Below are 22863 nucleotides of genomic sequence, written 5' to 3'. Positions count from 1 at the left end.
CCTCCTATACCCTTTCAGGATTATTAACATCCCATTCAAAAAAGTATTTAATAAATTGAAATACAACTTTAAATTTATCATGTGTTTAAATTTTTTTTTACTTTTGGCAGCCAATTTTCATGAAAATACCCTACATATTGATTCATGTTATTAAAATCATTACTTTGTATTATGAACAGTTTTCATTTCAACATAAATTGTTCTGTCTAGCTTGAATTTTCCTTTTTCTTGGAGTTTCAAATTTAACTCATTCATATGCCTTGTAATAACAGGGTGAAAATGTAAATCCCACTGGCCATTTTTTCCTTTGATTATTGAATACTTGAAAAGCATTCCTTTTTTCCAAGACAATCAGAGTTAATACAGTAAATGTGTAAAGCTCATCCACAACTCAACCAGTGAGCATTGGCAAAGAACATAAGATCATTAAACTCATTGTCTTCTATTTCTTTCAACAGTTCCATAAACCTCTGATGATTCATAGCATTTGCACATATATTAAAGGATTTTAACAACTATATCGGTAACAGTCATAGAGTCTGCCTCAGTAAATCGAGTACATGAATTTTCAATAGATATCTTACATGTCGTGTAAGGAAAATTTTAGTCACTTGTTTTAAAATTCCAATAAATTTGAATTTTTTACCTAATGCAATTGGAGCACCATCCACTATGATTAAAATGTATATTTTTTTTTTTCTAAATCTAGCTGAAACTCCTCTTTGACAGATATAGAACACTCAAAGATGTACATCATGAGTCTGATTTTAGGTCACAAACTGACAACATTTCCTTAAGAAAAATGTAACTGCAGAATTAACTGGGCAGTCTCTCTCATGTAGCATGGTATTTTAAGTTAACGAAAAACATTTGCAGTTCTTCAAAGTTTGAATCAAATGATCTTATTTTTAGAATGTTCACATTTGGGCATCTATTTGGCATCATAATTAAAGATCTCTCACCTTTTGTAAAATATTGTTTTTAGTCTTTTCCTTATAGTTTTCTATCAAAGTCCCCATAACTGAAATAATAATTTCTTTCACTATTGATCTATTGTATGTGTGTGTATGCATGTGCGTTTGAATGTGTTCAAGAATCTAAGCAGTTTTACAGCTGGCCAAAGTTAAAACTCAGGTTTAAAAAGCTTTGTCAGGCAACTTATTTCATCAAGCTATTTGACTGTTAAGAGGAAACTTCATATCAATTTCACTACAGTTTGCTAAAAATATCTCTGAATACTGTCCATTTTATAATCTTAAAAAGTAATTTTTTACACAAACAACAGCTTTTTCACTTTGCTTTGCCACATCAAATACAAATGCCTTTCACTGTGAAAATATGTAACAACCTTCTTCCAGTCTTTTTTTTTTCCTTCACTGTTGTACTGCCTCTGCATCTCCACTCAGTTCCCCAGTACTATGACTTAATTTTTTAAGTTCGTCCACATTTATTAATTGTTGTTGTTCAGTTGCTCAGTAGTATTGGACTCTTTGCAACCCTGTGGACTGCGGCACGCCAGGTTTACCTGTCCTTCACCATCTCCCAGAGTTTGCTCAAACTCATGTCCATTGAGTCAGTGATCCTGTCCAACCATCTCATCCTCAGTCGCCCCTTCTCCTCCAGCCCTCAATCTTTCCCAGCATCAGGGTCTTTTCTAGTCAGTCAGCTGGTCTCATCAAGTGGCCAAAGTATTGGAGCTTCAGCTTCAGCATCAGTCCTTCCAGTGAATACTTGATTTCCTTTAAGATTGACTGGTTTGATCTCCTTGCTGTCCAAGGGATTCTCAAGACTCTTCTCCAGCACTGCAGTTCAAAAGCATCAATTCTTCAGCGCTCAGCCTTCTTCACAGTCCAACTCTCACATCCATGCATGACTACTGGAAAAACCATACCTTTGACTAGATGGACCTTTGTCAACAAAGTAATGTCTCTGCTTTTTAACATGCTGTCTAGGTTTATTATAGCTTTTCTTCCAAGGAGCAAACATCTTTTGATTTCATGGCTGCAGTCATCATCCACAGTGACTTTGGAGCCCAGGAAAATAAAGTCTGTCACTGTTATTGTTTTCCCATTTGTTTGATCTATTTGCCATGAAGTGATGGGACCAGATGCCATGATCTTCATTTTTCCAGTGTTGAGTTGTAAGCCAATTTTTTCAGTCTCGTCTTTCACCTTCATCATGAGGCTCTTTAATTCCTCTTCACTTTCTGCCAGAAGTGTGGTGTCATCTGAATATCTGAAGTTGATGTTTTCACCTAGAAAATTAATTTAGTTATATTACAATTAAAATAGTAAGCATTTCAGTTTGTATCCCTGTAATGTACAATCTGAATACAATAATCAAAGAAATGTGTTATTGTGTTGCATTGATATATAGAAAAAATAATTTTAATCAATCCTTTGATTATGCGTTTATGTATAACACTGGGGAGGACACATGTGCTCAACACATCCACTATAACACAGTTAATACATGACACAAGAAAGTAGAATAAAGTCCTACCAAAACAAAAGTATTTTGCACTGCTTCATTTTTAAAATTAAAGCTAATTAAAACCAAACAATCACTTAAACATTCACTTCCTAAGTCATCCTAGCCACATACGTCTAGTGGTTACCATAATGGACAGCATAATTGTGGAACTTTGTGGACTGTATCCAGTTTGTGAATTTACCCATGTTTGTTGTTTTTGTTTGTCTTTATTATTCCAAATTTCAGGTTACATTTTAGAGGTCCTAAACTCTTTCCTACTGACCTTGCTCACTTCTCTAGAAACTGTTGCTTGTTGAGGATTAAGAAGTAATGAAACAATAGACATGGCATTCAGGCTTTCACGGCAGAAATGGAAAGGAATGAGAAAACATTTACATTCTCACCTGTACTTTCAATTTTTAAGAACATTCAGAATTCATTATGTTTTCTTTACAACCTGTGGGGATAAAAAGTGAAAAACATTTTTTTAATGTAAGGATACTTTTTTTGTTAAATTAGTAAAAACCTTTTTATTTTTCTATAATTTCCATTCCTACCTATTTCTAATTCATTCATAGTCCTTCCTTGCAAGTAAATAATTTAAACATTTTTATACCTAGGTCCCTTTAAAGAGTCAAGTCTTCACCATTTCTGGCATTTTGAAATCATCAGATAGACACAGATCAAAAAATATTTAGGTGGATTTTTCCATAGTATCTTAACATCTCTGTTCCGTGTACATAATGAGATATTGAGAATTACAAGTATATGTCATTTCCCAATATTTGATGCTTCTTATGAGACTAGACTGGACAGTCAAAGCAAAGAAGAATCTTTTAAAATGACCAAGTCCCCAGAGTTCCATGTGGCTCCCTAACCTCCCAGAAGCCCAATGTGATATCCACATTGAAGAAAATCCTCTCTGCTGTGGATCAGCTCTTATCAAGGACCTCAGTTCTTGGCCTCTGCCTCCTTCTCTCTGTTCCAGGAGAGGTTCTCTACTTTTCTCTCAGGTCTCTCCATACAGAATAGACTGGTATCTTCTTCTCCTTTACGAGATTCATCTCATGACTGAAAGAAGTTTCTCAGCCAAAGGACCCTGCTATACCACTTTAATCAAGGCCTCAGAAATTAGTTAATGAGGACATGAGTAGATAATAAAGGACAATAAAGATATTATGTCATTTGACAACAGGATGCCAGCCCTCAAGGAGGTCACAGACCAATTAAGAAAGACAAAGGACACCCTTGTGACCTGTCTTAAGAAAACTTACGTATCAGCAAGCACAAAGTAGGGTGTAGAATGGACTAAATTTTCAAAACGCTGAGGGAGACAAGATAAAGGTGTAAAGGCTTAATACCAAAAAACTTTAACTGGGGACATTGAAGCTGGCCTTATGCACAGATGTTTTTTCCGTAGAACAATTTCAGGGAAACAGATGTTTACTCCATGTCCCTCTCCTCTGGATACTTTTTTTTTAAAATACAATTTTTAAAGATGATGCTCCATTTATAGTTATTGCAAAATGTCGGCAATATTTCCTGTGTTGTACAATCCATCCTTGTAGTCTTACACCCAATAGTTTGAACCCCCTTACTTCCCCACTCCTCTACTGCCATTCCCCTGCACTGGTAACCACTACTTTGCTCTCTATTTCTGTGAGTCTGCTTCCTTGTTTGTTATAGTCACTAGTCTGTTGTATTTTCAACTTTATTTTTAAATATGTATTTATTTATTTACTGCGCTGGGTCTTGGCTGCAGTACATAGGATCTTTGATCTTCATTGGGGCATGCAGATCCTTTTTCTTTTTTGCAGCATGTGGAGTCTTTTAGTTGGGGCATTCGAGCTCTTTAGTCGCTGCATGCTAACTCTTAGTTACTGCATATAGGATCTAGTTGCCTGAGCAGTGATCAAACCCAGGCCACCTGCGTTGGCAGCACAGTCTTAGCCACTGGACCACCAGGAAGTCCTTGCTGTATTTTTTAGATTCTACATATAGAATACAGCATTTGTTTATTTCTGACTTATTTCACTTAGTGAGCCTACTACCTGCCCAACTTTCCCAGGTAAATAATTCCTCTGAGCTGAAGTGCTGAAGGGTGCTATTTAATTAGGAACGTTAACAGACAAGATTAACGTGTTAAGTTGTTTTGTTACCACCAATGATATAATTGGATTATTAGATTAGTTGATCAGTCAGCTGGTTCTGAGGGAATGGGACCCAAAGGGAAGCATTTTGACAGGAGAGTGAGGTGAGACAATGGAACCCTGGTCTGCAGGGTGCTCAGGATGGAAAGACAGCTCAGGACTCAGAGCTGAGGGGGAAGCCGAAAGACCTGCAATGCTACAAGGCAAGGCCACCAACTGGTGGGCAAGGAAGGGAAGAACGGAAAAGCATGTCCCAGCCTGCTAGAGGCCTTCGGAGTTCACAGGGCCACTCATTCGCCACCCCAATTAAAGATGCTCTGCTCCCTGCCTGGCCTTGCTGTGGTTTTCCCAAACAAAAGCGGCTTTGTTGCTGGGTGAGCACCAGGGCCTGGAAGCTGCTGTGAGTGTGTGGACTTCCTGGTTGCAGCCTTTCTCCTCTGAAGGCCTCGCTGGGACCTCTTGGTCCCAAGCCTTTTATCTCCCGTGTTTCATCTGATTCTCATTGGGTATATTCTGTAATTTGCTTTGTCAACTGCCTCTCCCAAGGAATTATTCCCTCTTGATCTTTCACTCTACAGTCCCTTTTATTGTTTGATTCAAAATGTAGTTTTCAATTAATCTTTTAGCTGAAACACTTATCAAAAGTCAAAGACTCTAAAACGTTTGTCTCTAAAAAGAGCAGTTCCTTGCCTTTCCCACTTCACCCACATGCAATTATATCTTCTAGTGATTTTTTTCCCTCTAACTGACCCCCAAATTGTTACATAACATAAATATACTGTTACTTAATTCTTCAATTATGGACATTGTCTATTGGTTTCTTATTAGTGTACAGGAAGGCTTAGCTCTCTTTCATATCCATCTCCTCCCTCATCCTCTCCATTAGTTACGTGATAATGTTTGGGTATTAATGTATTTTGAGTATTTTAGCTACTGATTAAGCAAATACTGCTTACTGATAAGCCACACAGTATATACTATGATTACATTCCTGATGTAATTTTTATCTCTCCTGGAGTTAATAATTACTTCATTTTTAAAATTTGCTTAGTTTAAAAATATGACCTGTTCCATGAATTTGCATGTCCCTTTGGGCAAGCACTATGTTGAGCTGCTTCTTGTCTTTTCAGTTGTGATACACATGCTTCCAAAGTAAATGCTTTCATGCTGCTTTGAGTCTTGATGGCTGTTTCTCTTTTATTAAAAACCCCATAAAACCTTGTCCTTGATGACAAAAGTTACCCCAGATCACAGGACCAAAACCAAGCTGTACACACAACTGATGCTACATAAATACATAAATATTCCCATTTCGTTTGTTGTCCGTGATTTTGTCTATATTCAGCTCCTGCCAACACCTTTGCATATTGTAACAACCAAGTTTTACTTATCCGTGTTGCACATAATGAGGCAAAAGTCACACATCTCCTGTGAAGTGAGACCAGCCCTTTACACTGACTCTCATAGCCCTCAAGATGCAGTTTAATTCTAGCAACTGGAGATAAGGCTTGTGGAAACCTCATCCTTCTGGAAGATAATCTTAAAGTTAGGAACAAACAGGTAGCGTCTTAGAACCTGCAGAGGAAAACAGCTTGTCCCAAAGTGTGGGCCCTCACTCAGAGCTTATTGGATCTCATTTGGCACACAGTTCTATAGGAGACATGGTTATTTCATAGTCTTAAGTAAGTTAAAAGTAGTGACAAACTAAAAATAGGTCTTAATAGAGGTAGACACAAGAGCAGCAGGAGAAAGAAAGTTGCTTAACCTTAAAGAAAGGTGGTGACTGCACCCATGAAATTATGGAGATCAGCCCTGGATGTTCTTTGGAAGGAATGATGCTAAAGCTGAAACTCCAGTACTTTGGCCACCTCATGCAAAGAGCTGACTCATTGGAAAAGACCCTGATGCTGGGAGGGATTGGGGGCAGGAGGAGAAGGGGATGATAGAGGATGAGATGGCTGGATGGCATCACTGACTCGATGGACATGAGTTTGAGTGAACTCCGGGAGTTGGTGATGGACAGGAAGGCCTGGCGTGCTGCGATTCATGGGGTCACAAAGAGTCAGACACGACTGAGCGACTGAATTGAACTGAACTGAACTGAAAGAAAGAATAACAAAGAAAACAAAACAAAGAAAAACCAAAAAGTGAAAATCAGAATTGCGTTTAGTTAGTATCAAAGCAGATGTTTGTAATTATGACTCCCGTATCATTCAAAAGGCATTCTAGACATATTTCTCAAATATGAAGTCCTGGTACTTGCTAGAGTGCACATGTATTATCTAGAAATACATGTAATATTTCACCCTTTGTGATGTCAGATAAACAGGTAGGTTAAGTTCCATTTGACCTTAATTTAGTGGCAATGCCAATGGCAAACTTCTATGGCCTGGAAAAGACCTTTTTTTAATATAAATTTATTAATTTTAATTGGAGGCTAATTACTTTACAATATTGTATCGGTTTTGCCATACATTGACATGAATCCGCCACGGGTGTACACGTGTTCCCAATCCTGAATCCCCCTCCCACCTCCCTCCCCATACCTTCCCTCTGGGTCATCCCAGTGCACCAGCCCCGAGCATCCTGTATCATGCATCGAACCTGGACTGGCGATTCATTTCACATATGATATACATGTTTCAATGCCATTCTCCCAAATCATCCCACCCTCTCCCTCTCCCACAGAGTCCAAAAGACTGTTCTATACATCTGTGTCTCTTTTGCTGTCTCGCATACAGGGTTATCTTACTATCTTTCTAAATTCCATACATATGTGTTAGTATACTGTATTGGTGTTTTTCTTTCTGGCTTACTTCACTCTGTATAATCCGCTTCAGTTTCATCCACCTCATTAGAACTGATCCAAATGTATTCTTTGTAGTGGCTGAGTATAGTTCTCAGAAACTTTACCTACAGGGTTATAAGAAATAAATTTGAGTAAAACCAAAGGGATTTGTTTTACTCTTTGTCAACAGAACCTGCAATAAAAATTTTGTTTGATAGTGGCATCCTCTCCTGAGCTTTCATATAATGAATAAAAATGTCTGATATCTTAGCAGTTTGTGAAATAATAAGAACAGACCCTCAGTTACAGAAAGCTGATGGCTATATATTATATCCCTCTTTCGAATCAAAAAATCAGAACCCATCGATAGAGGAGGAAGTGGCCACACTGGAATCGACTGGAAATGGAGAGCCGCAGTCTCATGGTCACACTTGTCCACCAAAACTGGTTGGAAATACTCCACATTAAAAAGTCTGTCTGGAGTGAAGTTCAGAAAAAACTTTGCTTTCCCTTAGGAGTATACATTTTCTTGTCCAAACTGAAAAACACATGTGTGATTATGTTTTTCGTCCCTCTTGACTATCAGTTTCATGGTGTAGAGAATGTATCTGCTCATTATATCCTTAGAACTTAGTACAGTGCTTGATATCTAATAGACACTTAATAAGCTGCTGCTGAATTAATGCTATTGGATGATATTTCTTTTTCATGTCGTCGCCAGGAAACTCTGGGCTAAATGTATGACTTACCACTACTGTGCTACTAGGTTGAATGGTGTTCAGTTCCCTATTTTTCTCATTGTCCTTACTTCCTATTTTAATATTAATTCCCCCGACATATGTTTTTATCTTGGATTATTTTATTGCATGTTTTTCACCTACAGCCACCTTAAATCAAGTGTTGAACAGAGCATAAAATAATTTTTATTATTAAGAATGAGTTATTTGCTACTACCAACAGAAACATTCTAGTAAGTCTGATAAGAATTGCCTAATTCTAAAAGGATTAATTATAATTAGTCACCTAATTTTTCCTAGATTAAAATACTGAGAAGGACTTGAGATTTTCCTTGGAACTTATACCCACTTACTCTAATGGTAGCCAACAGTTACTAAATATTAGTCTCTATGCCAGACATCTCACTTGTACTAACTCATTTAATTTTCACAACTCCTCTCAGGCACTAAGAATGTGTCTCAAAGAAGGAAAGACGGTGTTACTAAAAGTGGATGATTATCTGATTTATCAATAAGGAATTTATCAGTCCATAACACAGTATAACAAAAGTCCATTACAATAACAGATTGGATAAGTAAAGGCTTATTTTTCTTTGGCAAAAAAAAAAAAAAAATCAACTGGAAGGTATTTCAAAGTTGGCAAAGAAAATCTACAGTGCTATCAGACTCTTATCTTTCCATTAAGCATCTTTTGTACATCATCATACCCTTTGCTTCATGGTCCAAGATGGCAGCACTATCTCTGCTCTTACATCTGCAGTCTGGCAGTAAGAAAGGGAAAGGCAAGAAGCAAAAAGTGTTTGCTAGCTGAGCGTGTGTCCTTTAACACAAGAACAACAGCTTTTCCTAGATGCCTCGCCAGATGACTTTCACTTATCTCATTGGCCAGAATGAGGTCACATCACTGTTCCTTTTGCTTATAAGAGAAGCTGGGAAATGTGGTTTGACACAGAGGTAAAGAATTGGCTGCCAGTGTTGGAGACATGGGTTTGATCCCTGGATTGGGAAGATCACCTGGAATAGGAAATGGCAACCCACTCAGTATTCTTGCCTTGAGAACCCTCTGGACAGAGGAGCCTGGCAGACAAGACTGAGTGACTGAGCACATATGGGAAATGTGTTTCTAGGCAAGGCATATTGCTATCCCAAGTAGAATCAAAGTCCTATGTCTCCCCTCTCCCTTGGCCCTCTTCTCCCGCCTCTCTCCCTTCCCTTCCCTTCCCTCCCCATTTTCAACCTCCTAACATGAATCTCTGGAGAACTCCTCTCTCCCCTCTCCCCCTCTATCAACGGTATCTCTAATGTTCTCAAATATGAGTAAGCAATAGTAATATATCATGGAAATTAAAAGAAGGTCAGACTGTATAGAAATAATAGAGTTGAGTCTATTTTTATTCTAGCGTTACTTAAGCATAAGAAAAAATTTTGGTTTTCACTGTGCTAAAGGTGTATAACCAATGCCTTACCTATGACCATATATGTTATAATGTCTCTGTGCATTGAGATATCACCAGATAGTCTGTACTAAGAGAATTTCTGATGTGCCTTGCAGATATCCTCACCCATAAAGGCTTAAAATTCATCAGTGTATTTAAATCTTCACACACACGCAAAGACAAAAAAAAAAAAAAAAGTAGTGTTAAGCAGTCAGGACTCAAGTAAGTGAAGAGCATTTAGTGATAATCAGGATTAATTTTGAGGAAGATGATACTGTTGGGGTTTTAGAAAGAATAAACAACAGACATAATGAAATATCTGCAGCATTTTTTTTCCATTTATATGGAGAGAGTTGTTTTCCCAACAAGATGTGATATCTTATTATATAAATATTAAATATAATTCTTATAATGACAATGGGGAAGAAAACTTCAAGCACTCTATGGTTTAAATTAAGTTTATCTCCTTCATCCAAATCCCTCTTTAGCTAGATACTGCTGCTGCTGCTGCTGCTGCTGCTGCTGCTGCTGCTGCTGCTGCTGCTGCTGCTGCTGCTGCTGCTAAGTCACTTCAGTCGTGTCCGACTCTGTGCGACCCCAGAGACGGCAGCCCACCAAGCTCCCCCATCCAAATTCTAAAAGATTGGAATCTAAGAATGGGTTGAAGAAGTTTTTTGAATGACATCGTGATGCAATATAAGTGCTCAGTAGTATTCTCTACAGAAAAATAACTTAAAGTATATAAATATTAACAAATAACTTTCAAATTGTCAGAACTAGATAGCTGAAATGAAGGCATTGGGTCTCTTAGAAGATGTTAATTGCATTCTGCTTTTCATTTTATCTTCTTTGGGTGTGATTGGTTTTTACAGGAGCATGGTTTGAGGGAGAATTCAAGGTATTTGGTTTCTGTGAGGCCAGCAGTTCTGTGCTTTTATCATGTCCCAATCAGGATACATCCTCTCCCTTCTCTCCCCTGTTGAAAATCTGTTTTCTTCAAGCCTGCACCTTCAGAATCTTCCCTGATACCCTCTGTCTACCCCTCTTCACTTCCCTATATCTAGTTGAGTTCATCATGGCATTGTCTGTATCATGACCTTTTAATTTATCATACAAACTAGGACTATTAAATATTATGCTAGCTCAACAAAAGTCAACCAGGAGTAACCAAGACAACCTAGGTGTGTGGTCACCCGACTTATTTGGTCCAGAAACCAGTTATATTCCTGTAACTGTCAAGAGGTCAAAATCATGAAAGTGGGTTCATATTTCTTCTGGAAAGTTCCTTCTCAGTTATGTCTGACTCTTTGTGACCCATGGACTGTAGCCTACCAGGCCCCTCTATCCATGGGATTTCCCAGGCAAGAATACTGGAATGGATTGCCATTTCCATCCCCAGGAGATCTTCACAATCCAGAGACCGAACCCATGTGTCCTGCATTGTAGGTGGTTTCTTCACCCACTGAGCCACAAGAGTTGTCTCCTAAATCCTATTTGCATTTAGACACATATCTGTCTGGACATCACCTGTACACTAAGAAAACTTCCTTTTTGAGTTTTGTCTCTCATTTAATGGCCATATCTTCACAAAAAAAAAAAAAAAAAAAACAAAAAAAACAAAACACCTTTACAGACTTCATGTGACAGGGGGTGGGAGAGGATTCTGGTCTGTCTGCTGGGGTCACAAACCAACTAAGAGGCGGACCCCCTCTTAGCAGCACCAGGCACACAGTTAAAATTCCTACCTCAGCAAAGTACCAAATTGATATCATGATCCTCCTTGTCATTTCTCACAAGGTAAATCATGAATGTTGAATGCATAGTAATTATATAGTGCCTAGATTCTTTGAGATTCAAAATGTCATGGTGTCAGTGAAGTCCTTGTTCAAGCATTTGAGCTGCTATCCTGCTAGTTCTTAGAAAAAAGCTCTAGACTAGTCCGCAGGAATCCCAGTGACCCATTTCCTCAAAGACATAGAGTGGCTTTTTTCTATCTATGTGTTAATATTTAAGACTATTTATGCCCAGGAGTCCAACTTTCTCCTCACCACCAAATTTCTGGAAGACTTGTACTGGCTGTACATTTCTCACTCCACAACCTTCCGGCTCCCTCACCCTCTGTACCACGAAAACTGTTCTGACAACAGCCAGCAGTGCTTGGGAAAGTCACTGGAAACTTTTTCAGGTTTTATTTTATATGAACTCTTCCCACTGACCAATTTCTCTTTGATGTTTTCTTCCTTTGGCTTCTGGCATGTCCCGTTCTTCTGGTTTTTGGTCTTTTCTACTGACCTTCTCAGAGAAGGCAATGGCACCCCACTCCAGCACTCTTGCGTGAAAATCCCATGGATGGAGGAGCCTGGTGCGCTGCAGTCCATGGGGTCGCTAAGAGTTGCACATGACTAAGCAACTTCACTTTCACTTTTCACTTTCATGCATTGGAGAAGGAAATGGCAACCCACTCCAGTGTTCTTGCCTGGAGAATCCCAGAGAAGGGGGAGCCTGGTGGGCTGCTGTCTATGGGGTTGCACAGAGTTGAACATGACTGAAGTGACTTAGCAACTGACCTTCCATCTTCAGTCACCTCTTGAGTATCAGTGTTCTCCAGGTTCCGTTTGGGGCTATCTTTTCTCCCCACCCTCACATTCTTCCTTGGCAAACACAGTGATTCCTACAGCTTCAACCACTACTAAAAAACCAGTGATGATGCGTTGTAGATTTTCTAAACAGCACAAAATTAATCCACTTTACTTCTATTGTAAAAATTGCTCTCATTATACAGTTAAATGGGATTTAATTTTTAGAATTTCATGGAATTTCTCCCAAAAATATCAGATCCCCCTGTCTGCATAACCTGTCACATTATCCTTTGTGTATGAATTTTTGGCTAGGTAGTTTATCTGAGTTCAAATCTCAACTCTACCACTTACTGGTATGAACTTGGACAATGAATTATGTAACCTCTCTGTGCCTCTCCGGCTTCCTTGTCCTGTAAAATGGGGTTAATAATAGGAAATCCTACCTCGTGTAGTTATAGGGAAGATTACAACAGCTAAACTGTATGCAAAGTATTTGGAACATGCCTAGCACTTGAAGTCCTGCTAGCTGTTGTTATTTTATGTGGTCACCTTACCTATATAGTGAAGACTCCTATGATTTTGTGTGAGATCTATCATCTTTCATGAGCATTAAATGACCTGTTCACATGGAGATCCCATAGATACCTCAACTGGAACATGTCAAATCAACACTAAATTTGTCCTTTTTTCCCAATTGGCCCCCTCTTCTTTTCCTTGTTTGCATGAATGGTATCAGTTATCACTCTCCACCCAGTCATGAAATATCAGTTTTACTCTCGACTGCTTGCTTTCTCCATCTAATTGGTCATGTTGCTTCTGCCTTCCAAATTGCAGAGACTGGACCCATTTCTCCACTGTCACTCATCATCTCCCTTCCTTTTCTAATTCAACATACTTCAGGTCAGTAGGCTGCTCACATTGTTGTTGTTGTTGTTTCAGTTGCTAAGTCATGTCTAATTCTTTGCAACTCCATAAACTGCAGCACTCCAGGCTTCCCTATCCTTCACTATCTCCTGAAGTTTGCTCAAACTCCTATCCATTGAGTTGGTGATGCCATCCAACCATCTCATTCTCTGCCACCCCCTTTTCCTCCTGCCTTCAATCTTTCTCAGTATCAGGGTCTTTTCCAGTGAGTCAGATCTTTACATCAGGTGGCCCAAGTATTGGAGCATCAGCTTTAGCATCAGTCCTTCCAATGAATATTCAGAGTTGATTTCCTTTAAGATTGACTGATTGGATCTCTTTGCAGTCCAAGGTCACGTTACTCCACTGTTAACAGTCTTTCAAGGCACTCCGCTGTCTGTAACAGGGCTATGCAATATAATTCTCTGCAGTGATGTTAATCTGTGCTCTCCAGTACGATTGCCACTAGACACATGTGGCTACTGAGTACTTGAAATGTGGCTCACAGAACGGAGGAGATGAATTTTTAATTATGTTTAATTTTGATTAGTTTGAACATAAGTAACCTCCAAAACTTGTGGCTACCAAATTGGACAGCAGAGCTCTAGAGGATAGAGTTCACCCAACCTGGCTTGGAAAACCTATATTCCCCATCCCCTATACCCTACCCCAATAGTCTGCTTATTTTGTGCTTTTGTACATCTGTGTTTTTGTGTATGTTGTGCCCTTTGCCTACCAGGTCTTTCTTACCTTCTCAATCTGACGAACTTTTTTTTTTTTTTTTGGCAAACCTGATGTTAATTTGCTAATGATTTTTACCAAACTTTTAAGTTTTAGTGTATGAGACAGGATCATAATTACTTTCCTCCATTACTAATACCCTGATTATTTCAAATTCCAAAAATGGAAGTCCAAAATATCATGCTGTAGAGTTTCTTAGGAGTTAGCTTCTATAGTGTTTTTCTGCAAAGGAGCCAGGATAATCCCCAAATGCCTCTCTTCATGCTGCTGCTGCTGCTCCTAAGTCGCTTCAGTCATGTCCGACTCTGGGCGACCCCATAGCTGGCAGCCCACCAGGCTCCGTCCCTGGGATTCTCTAGGCAAGAACACTGGAGTGAGTTGCCATTTCCTTCTCCAATGCATGAAAGTGAAAAGTGAAAGTGAAGTCACTTAGTCCTGTTCGACCCTCAGCGACCCCATGGACTGCAGCCTTCTAGGCTCCTCTGTCCATGGGATTTTCCAGGCAAGAGTACTGGAGTGGGGTGCCATTGCCTTCTCTGCTCTTCATTCATAGAGCCATACAAATTATATATTTCACTAAACAAACCTAGTGGAGGTGATGGAATTCCAGTAGAGCTATTTCAAATCCTGAATGATGATGCTGTGAAAGTGCTGCACTCAATATGCCAGCAAATTTGGAAAACTCAGCAGTGACCACAGGACTGGAAAAGGTCAGTTTTCATTGCAATCCCAAAGAAAGGCAATGCCAAAGAATGCTCAAACTACCGCACAATTTCACTCATCTCACACGCTAGTAAAGTAATGCTCAAAATTCTCCAAGCCAGGCTTCAGCAATAGGTGAACCGTGAACTTCCAGATGTTCAAGCTGGTTTTAGAAAAGGCAGAGGAACCAGAGATCAAATTGCCAACATCCGCTGGATCATGGAAAAAACAAGAAAGTTCCAGAAAAACATCTACTTCTGCTTTATTGACTATGCCAAAGCCTTTGACTATGTGGATCACAATAAACTGTGGAAAATTCTGAAAGAGATGGGAATACCAGACCACCTAACCTGCCTCTTGAGAAATCTGTATGCAGGTCAGGAAGCAACAGTTAGAACTGGACATGGAACAACAGACTGGTTCCAAATAGGAAAAGGAGTACGTCAAGGCTGTATATTGTCACCCTGCTTATTTAACTTCTATGCAGAGTATATCATGAGAAACGCTGGACTGGAAGAAGCACAAGCTGGAATCAAGATTGCTGGGAGAAATATCAATAAGCTCAGATATGCAGATGACACCACCCTTCTGGCAGAAGGTGAAGAGGAACTAAAAAGCCTCTTGGTGAAAGTGAAAGAGGAGAGTGAAAAAGTTGGCGTAAAGCTCAACATTCCGAAAACAGAGATCATGGCATCTGGTCCTATCACTTCATGGGAAATAGATGGAGAAACAGTGGAAACAGTGTCAGACTTTATTTTTTTGGGCTCCAAAATCACTGCAGATGGTGATTGTAGCCATGAAATTAAAAGACGCTTACTCCTTGGAAGAAAAGTTTTGACCAACCTAGACAGCATATTCAAAAGCAGAGACATTACTTTGCTGACTAAGGTCCGTCTAGTCAAGGCTATGGTTTTTCCAGTGGTCATGTATGGATGTGAGAGTTGGACTGTGAAGAAGGCTGAGCGCCGAAGAATTGATGGGTTTGAACTGTGGTGTTGGAGAAGACTCTTGAGAATCCCTTGGACTGCAAGGAGATCCAACCAGTCCATTCTGAAGGAGATCAGCCCTGGGATTTCTTTGGAAGGAATGATGGTAAAGCTGAAAGTCCAGTACTTTGGCCACCTCATGCGAAGAGTTGACTCATTGGAAAAGACTTTGATGCTGGGAGGGATTGGGGGCAGGAGGAGAAGGGGACGACCGAGGATGAGATTGTTGGATGGCATCACTGACTTGGTGGACGCGAGTCTGAGTGAATTCCAGGAGTTGGTGATGGACAGGGAGGCCTGGCGTGCTGTAATTCATGGGGTCGCAAAGAGTCGGACACGACTGAGCGACTGAACTGAGCTGATGGACAAGGTCTGGTACCAAGTAATGAATGCTCTGACTCCTTCTGAGGGCTTGCTGGGTCTTTGTGGACGAGATGTCACTAGTGATCCGCTCATTCACCAGCTGAATGTTGTTCCAGTGTTTCCACAGCACATCAGGTTCATAGTTGAATTTCTGAGCATCATTTCTAGCCCTAGTAATACATATGAGCTCATAGTTTCCCACAATTTGGGTGAAATCCTCATTCTTCCACACATTGAGAACACCAAAGGGCTCTGATATATCTGCCCCACCCAGCAACGTTACCTTTGGAACGCCTTTTGTTTTTGGCCCCAGGGATTTGTTTTGACTAAAATCTCGACTTTGTTAAGCTCACTTCCTCTTCCATTCAGGTCTTTCTAGCATAGATGAACTTTACTGGGGATCATAGCTACTAGCCTCCAGTTTTTCTTGATGGAGTCTGAGCACCTTAGCAGTCTCTAGCCACTCCTTCTGAAGACTTGTGTGTGTATCCACTTCCACTCACTTTAAGTTCTTAGTAGCAAGTGAACTGATGAACTCTTATTCAGCTTTGCAATGTAGATGAGATGTCAGTTTCCCTCAGAAGCCTTTTCTGACATCAAATACAGAGGCGCACAGATTTACTTTTTCTTCTGTGCTCCCTTGCACTTTGCATTTATCACTGTTGCAGTAGTTTTACCACATTATGTTTTAGCTATTTCTCTTCTCCTGAAAAGATTGTTGATCCTTGTAAAACAGTCCCTAACTCAGTATCTCAGACTTATTAAACATGCAAATGTGCTGCTGTTTAATCACTAAGTTGTGTCTGATTCTTTGCCACTGCATGGACTGCAGCCCGCGAGGCTCCTCTGTCCATGGGATTTCCCAGGCAAGAATACTGGAACGGGTTGCCATTTCCTTCTCCAGGGGATCGTCCCAATACAGGGATTGAACCCATGTCTCCTTTTTGGCAGGTGGATTCTTTACCACTGAGCCACCTGGGAAGCCCTATTACACATGTGTTGAATGCATAAATAAATGAAATATTGAAAACTATACCTAAAGTTTGGGTTCCTGGGCATTAGCAGTCTCGTATTTTTCTCATCTTTAATCTCCTTCAGTCATTGGTACAGTGCCTGTCAAAATACCAGTCGAAACAACTGATTTTGAAATGGGTTGGCCAGCACTCCAGTGTTCACAACAGCACTATTTACAAAAGCCAAGACATGGAAGAAACCTAAGTGTCTGTCAACAGATGATGGATAAGGAAGATATGGTATATATACACAATGGAATATTTACTCAGCCAAGAAAAATAATGAAATAATGCCATTTACAGCAACATGGATAGATTTAGAGATTATAATACTAAGTGAAGTAAGTTAGACAGAGAAAGACAAATATCATATGATACCACTTAAGTGTGGAATCTAAAAATACGATACAAATGAACTTATCTATAAAGCAGAAATAGACTTACAGATATAGAAAATAAGTTTATCGTTGCCACAGGGCGGGGAAAGTAAGGAGAGAATGATAAATTGGAAGATTGGGATTAAAATGTATACACTACTATGTATAAAATAGATAGCAAGGATCTCCCGCATAGCACAGGAAACTATACTCAATATCTTGTGTACATGTATGTATGTATGTGTGGGGGGGAGTTTAACTGAATCATTTTGCCATACAACTGAAACTAACACAACATTGAAAATCAATTATATTTCAATAAAAAATTTTAAATGAATTGGTGAAAGATTTATGAGTAATTCTGACTCTAGATTCTGAAGGCTCTACTTCTTTACTAAATCAGATCATCAGAAAGGCATGTGTCTAACTTTTTCAGAAACATTAATACTAAGGACTACAATGTAATACTATGCCTTCATCTTTGTTGTTGTTACAGTAAGAAACGATCATGATGATAAAAACTGTTGTTCAGTTACTAAGTTGTGTCCAACTCTTTGTGACCTCATGGACTGCAGCATGCCAGGCTTCTCTGTCCTCACTATCTCCTGGAGTTTGCTCACACTTATGTCCCTTGAGTCGGTGATGCCATCCAACCATCTCATCCTCTGTCACCCCCTTCTTCTCTTGACGTCAATCTTCCCCAGCATCAGGGTCTTTTCTAATGAGTCAGTTCTTTGCATCAGGTGGCCAAAGTCTTGGAGCTTCAGCATCAGTCCTTCCAATGAATATTCAGGGTTGATTTCCTTTAGGATTGACTGGTTTGATCTCCTTGCTGTCCAAAGGACTCTCAAGAGTCTTCTCCAACACCACAGTTCAAAAGCCTCAATTATTCAGCACTCAGCCTTCTTTATAGTCCAACTCTCATATTCATACATGACTACTGGAAAAACCATAGCTTTGACTATATGGACCTTTGTTGGCAAAGTGATGCCTCTGCTTTTTAATATGCTATCTAGGTTTTTCATAGCTTTTCTTCCAAGGAGCAAGCATCTTTTAATTTCATGGTTTCAGCCACTATCCGCAGTGATTTTGGAGACCAAGAATATAAAGTCTGTCACTGTTTCCATTTTTTCCCCATCTATTTGCCATGAAGTGATGGGACTGAATGCCATGATCTTTGCTTTTTTAATGTTGAGTTTTAAGCCAACTTTTTCACTCTCCTTTTTCAGCTTCATCAAGAGGCTCTTTAGTTCCTCTTCACTTTCTGCCATTAAAGTGGTATCATCTGCCTATCTGAGGTTGTTGTTATTTCTCCCAGCAATCTTGATTCCAGCTTGTGCTTCATCCAGCCCAGCATTTCTCATGATGTACTCTGTTTATAAGTTAAATAAGCAGGATGACACTATATAGCCTTGACATACTCCTTTCCCAATTTTGAACCAGTTGTTCCATGGCCAGTTCTAACTGTTGCTTCTTGCCCTGGATACAGGAGGCAAGTAAGGTGGTCTGGTATACCCATCTCTTTAAGAACTTTCCAGTTTGTTGTGATCCACACAGTCAAAGACTTTAGCATAGTCAGTGAAGCAGAAGTAGATGTTTTTCTGGAATTTCCTTGCTTTCTCCATGATCCAGTGGATATTGATGATTTGATCTCTCGTTCCCCTGCCTTTTCTAAATCCAGCTTGAACATCTGGAAGTTCTTGGTGCACATACCACTGAAGCCTAGCTTGAAGGATTTTAAGCATAATCTTGCTAGCATGTGAAATGAGTGCTGTTGTATGGCAGCTTGAACATTCTTTGACATTACCTTTCTTTGGGATTGGAATAAAAACTGACCTTTTCCAGTCCTGTGGCCACTGTTGAGTTTTCCAAATTTGCTGTCATGTTGAGTGCAGCGCTTTAACAGCATCATCTTTTAGGATTTGAAATAGCTCAGCTGGAATTCCATCACTTCCACTAGTTTTGTTCCTAGTAATGTTTCCACTTGACTTCAGACTCCAGAATTTCTGGCTCTAGGTGAGTGATCACACCATCATGATTATCTGGGTCATTAAGACCTTTTTTGTTCAGGTAAAAACTACTATATATAAAATAAACAGCAAAGTCCTGCTGAATAGCACAGGGAACTATATTTAATAACCTATAATAAACCATAATTTAAAATAATATGGAAAAGAATATGTATAACTGAATCAGTTTGCTGTATACCAGAAACTAATGCAACATTGTGTATCAACTGTGCTTCAGTGAAAAAAAGAAAAAGAAAAAGAAATTGTAATGCAAAGACAGGATTTTCAAGAAAATTCTATTGAAGACTTTGTTCTGTGGTTCAAGACTTGTTAGAGAAACATACGTGTGAGAATTCTTCTGCTAAGATAATACTGGAAAGGTTTGATCCTTTGTAACATACTTACACACATCCTTTCATTAGTTAATGACAGCTACATGGCACTTCACATTTCATTCTAGCTGCCAAAAAGCTCAGAATTAAGTCATATGTATCATAATTAGCAACCTCGATATTTTTAGTTTAAGCTCAAAGTAAATTCCATTCTTCAATCTCTATCTTAGCGGTTTTTGGACTTGTGCTATTTGTTGTTAGTAGTCTCAGATCCTTTTGTATCATTAATATTCTTTTACATATTATAAATATTAAACAAAACATACAAGGTTTCCAATTTTAAATGGTCTGTTTGTATGTATCTGAATCTTCTGTCCAGCTGGTCATTTTCTTAGAGATAGGAACTCACTTTTTCTCCTCTGCTCCATCCTCTCTGTGGCTGTCACAGTTTGCAGCCAGTCAGGGCTCAATAAATAGTTGTTGATTAACAGTATCCAAGCTAATTAATTCAGCCAAAACAAGAGTGTTGTGATCTAATTCTAATACTAAAAAGAGTACTTGTAAAGCTGAATTACTATATTAATAAATCTTAAGACTGAAAACAAACACATGAAATTATGTTCAACCTCATTAACAATCAAAGAAATACAAATCAAAATACTGAACCACTGTTCTTGGACAATCTTATTAGCAAAAAAGATATTTAATGATAAGTTACTGGCAAGCATCCTGAGAAATAAGTGGAATTCTTATCACTAGAGGTGAGAGTGAATAATCTTTTTAGAAGGAAATTTGGCAATATGGGTGAAATCTTCAAACATGCTTATATTTTTGATACTGCAATTGTATTTACCCTATAAAAACAGTAGGTATGAAAAAATCATGTTCGAGGATCTTTTTATAGTATAAGTTATGACAGTAACAAAACTGAAATAACTGTCAGACAATAGAAAAGTGAAAATTGGTACAAATATTATAATTTGGCAACATTTATAGATACCTCCTATCTAGAAATCATTTTTCTATGATTTACCCCAAGATAATATGTGAAATGACATATATGAAAGGATATTTATTTCAGCATTATTAAAAATCTTCAGCTCTGTGGAATTGGATAAGTAAAGCATGGAACCTCTGTGACAGAAGACAAAGGAAATTTATTGACATAGGAAAATGAACACAGTAAATTGAGATACAAGTGTAGTTTTCAAAACAGCATTTATAGGATGCAATCATTTTTAAAATAAAAGCTATGTTAACATTTAGATATGCCATTTTGCTTTTATATATTTTTCAAATTGTCTACAATGAACAAATAGTACTTGTTTAAAATTGAAAAACCTAGTGGAGGCAAGTATGCATTTATGATTTTAAAAATTCAGTTCAAGCGGCGCACCATAAAATGGCACACTCTTCTGAAGAAAGCTGTTCTCTAGCTGTCGGTCAGGTACTTTACACTGTCTGGACTTAGGCACATTCACAGAAGCTCGATTAGGGCTTTCTGAAGTGCACTGCCTAATCTTCTGAACCGTGTTAGAAAGCTGGGGTTATGGAGGCAGAAGGCTTCCATCACCTCAGAGCCTGGACACCAACCAGATGCTGCTCTCCTAATCACTGTGGGGTCCAGCATACCATATATGGTTTCTCCACTGTAGAAGCTCATAGCTAGAAGCCTCTCTCCAAAAAAGAGCCTGGCCTCTAGGACTAAGGCAGGAGGACGCAAGAGAAAATGGCCTCATCACAATTCCTGTTTGGTTCCTGCATCCCAGTAAGCGGGCTTCCACCTTACAAAAAAATGTGTAAAACATTGTTTTGTTTTCTAGCCAATTTTGTAAATTAGTGTTTTGATGTACAGGGTAGTACTAAGAGATCTGAAAAGAGTTAACATTGCCAGTAAAGTCCCAAATCGAATCCCTTTTTTAAAATATATTTTTATTTATTTATTTGACTGTGTTGGGTCTTAGCTGCAGCATGCAAACTCTAAGTTGTGGCATGTGGGAACTAGGGGAATCCCTAGTTCCCCACCCAGGGATTGAACCAGGGCCCCCTGCATTGGGTCCAGTCTTAGCCACTGGACCCCCCAGGGAAGTTCCCCAAATCTAATCTCTTGTTCATTTTAATTCAGTTTGGAAAATGTTATTGAGCACCTTAACAGTTCAGGGACCCATACTAAATGATGTAGAGAATACAAAAAGAAAATCCCATTCAGTGAGCACCTACCTTGAAGTTAGGGGCCGAACTTGGACTTCATATTCTTGATCTCTTGTATATTCCCAATTACGCTGAAAGGGAAAGTCAAGTGGACGTCAAGTTGCTCAGTCGTGTCCAGTTCTTTGCAATCCCATGGACTATACAGTCCTTGGAATTTTCTAGGCCAGAATACTGGAGCAGGTAGCCTTTCCCTTCTCCAGGGGATCTTCCTGACACAGGGATCGAACACAGGTCTCCAGCATCGCAGGCGGATTCTTTACCAGCTGAGCTGCAGGGAAGCCCAAGAACACTGGAGTGGGTAGCCTCTCCCTTCTCCAGAAGATCTTCCCAACCCAGGGATTGAACCAAAGTCTCCTGCATCGCAGGCGGATTCTTTACCAGCTGAGCTATCAGGGAAACCCCACTGATAATCACCCCTCTGGAGATCATTAATTTGATCCTCATTTAACAGATGACATAGAGGAACAGAGCAGATACAGAATTTGCCCAAGCCAGATACTAGCTGGTGAAGCTAAAATCTGAGCTCAGATCAAGCTGATCCCAAAGCCCACATTTCCCCCACTATTTATCAATATATCAGCATCTACTTTAGAGATTTACAAATCATGCACACAAATATCTTTTAAAAAGTGGTTAGGCAGGAGGCAGGAATGTCTTATAAGCTCATTTCAAACATCTAAAGTAAGACAAAGGAAAGAGAGCACCCCTTCAGGGATACTGAATGAATGAACATCTTCACAAAAGGGAACAGCAGCCTATAAACCAGACAGTGGAGTTTCCTTAAGCTTCTGGCAGGGTGGTATCGAAATGTCTTAGCAGCTCATAACAGCAAGAGTACAGGCACAGAGATGGGCCCTATGAGCTCTGCCTGAGAAATGGTGTCTGTGGGGTATGTGGAGGCAACAGGTGGAGACACAGCTGGCAAGGCAGTTCTGAGCCAAGCCTTAGAGAGGCCTGAATTTATCCTATGGACAGATTTTGAGCAGAGGAACAGCATACTCAGAACTGTACTTCAGAATGTTTACTTCGAAATATTTGGTCCAGTTGACGTTTTCCCCCTTTTT

General features: G+C 39.3%; 1 pseudogene; it reads right to left on the bottom strand.

The window, feature by feature from the left end:
- LOC102175185 overlaps positions 14002-22863 on the bottom strand; it is an 80390-nt pseudogene continuing 71528 nt past the window's right edge.

This window comes from Capra hircus, chromosome 28, assembly GCF_001704415.2.
Source record: "Capra hircus breed San Clemente chromosome 28, ASM170441v1, whole genome shotgun sequence".
Classification (NCBI taxonomy): domain Eukaryota; kingdom Metazoa; phylum Chordata; class Mammalia; order Artiodactyla; family Bovidae; genus Capra; species Capra hircus.
The sequence above is the reverse complement of the archived record's forward strand: the minus strand, read 5'-3'. Positions and strand labels throughout refer to the sequence as shown.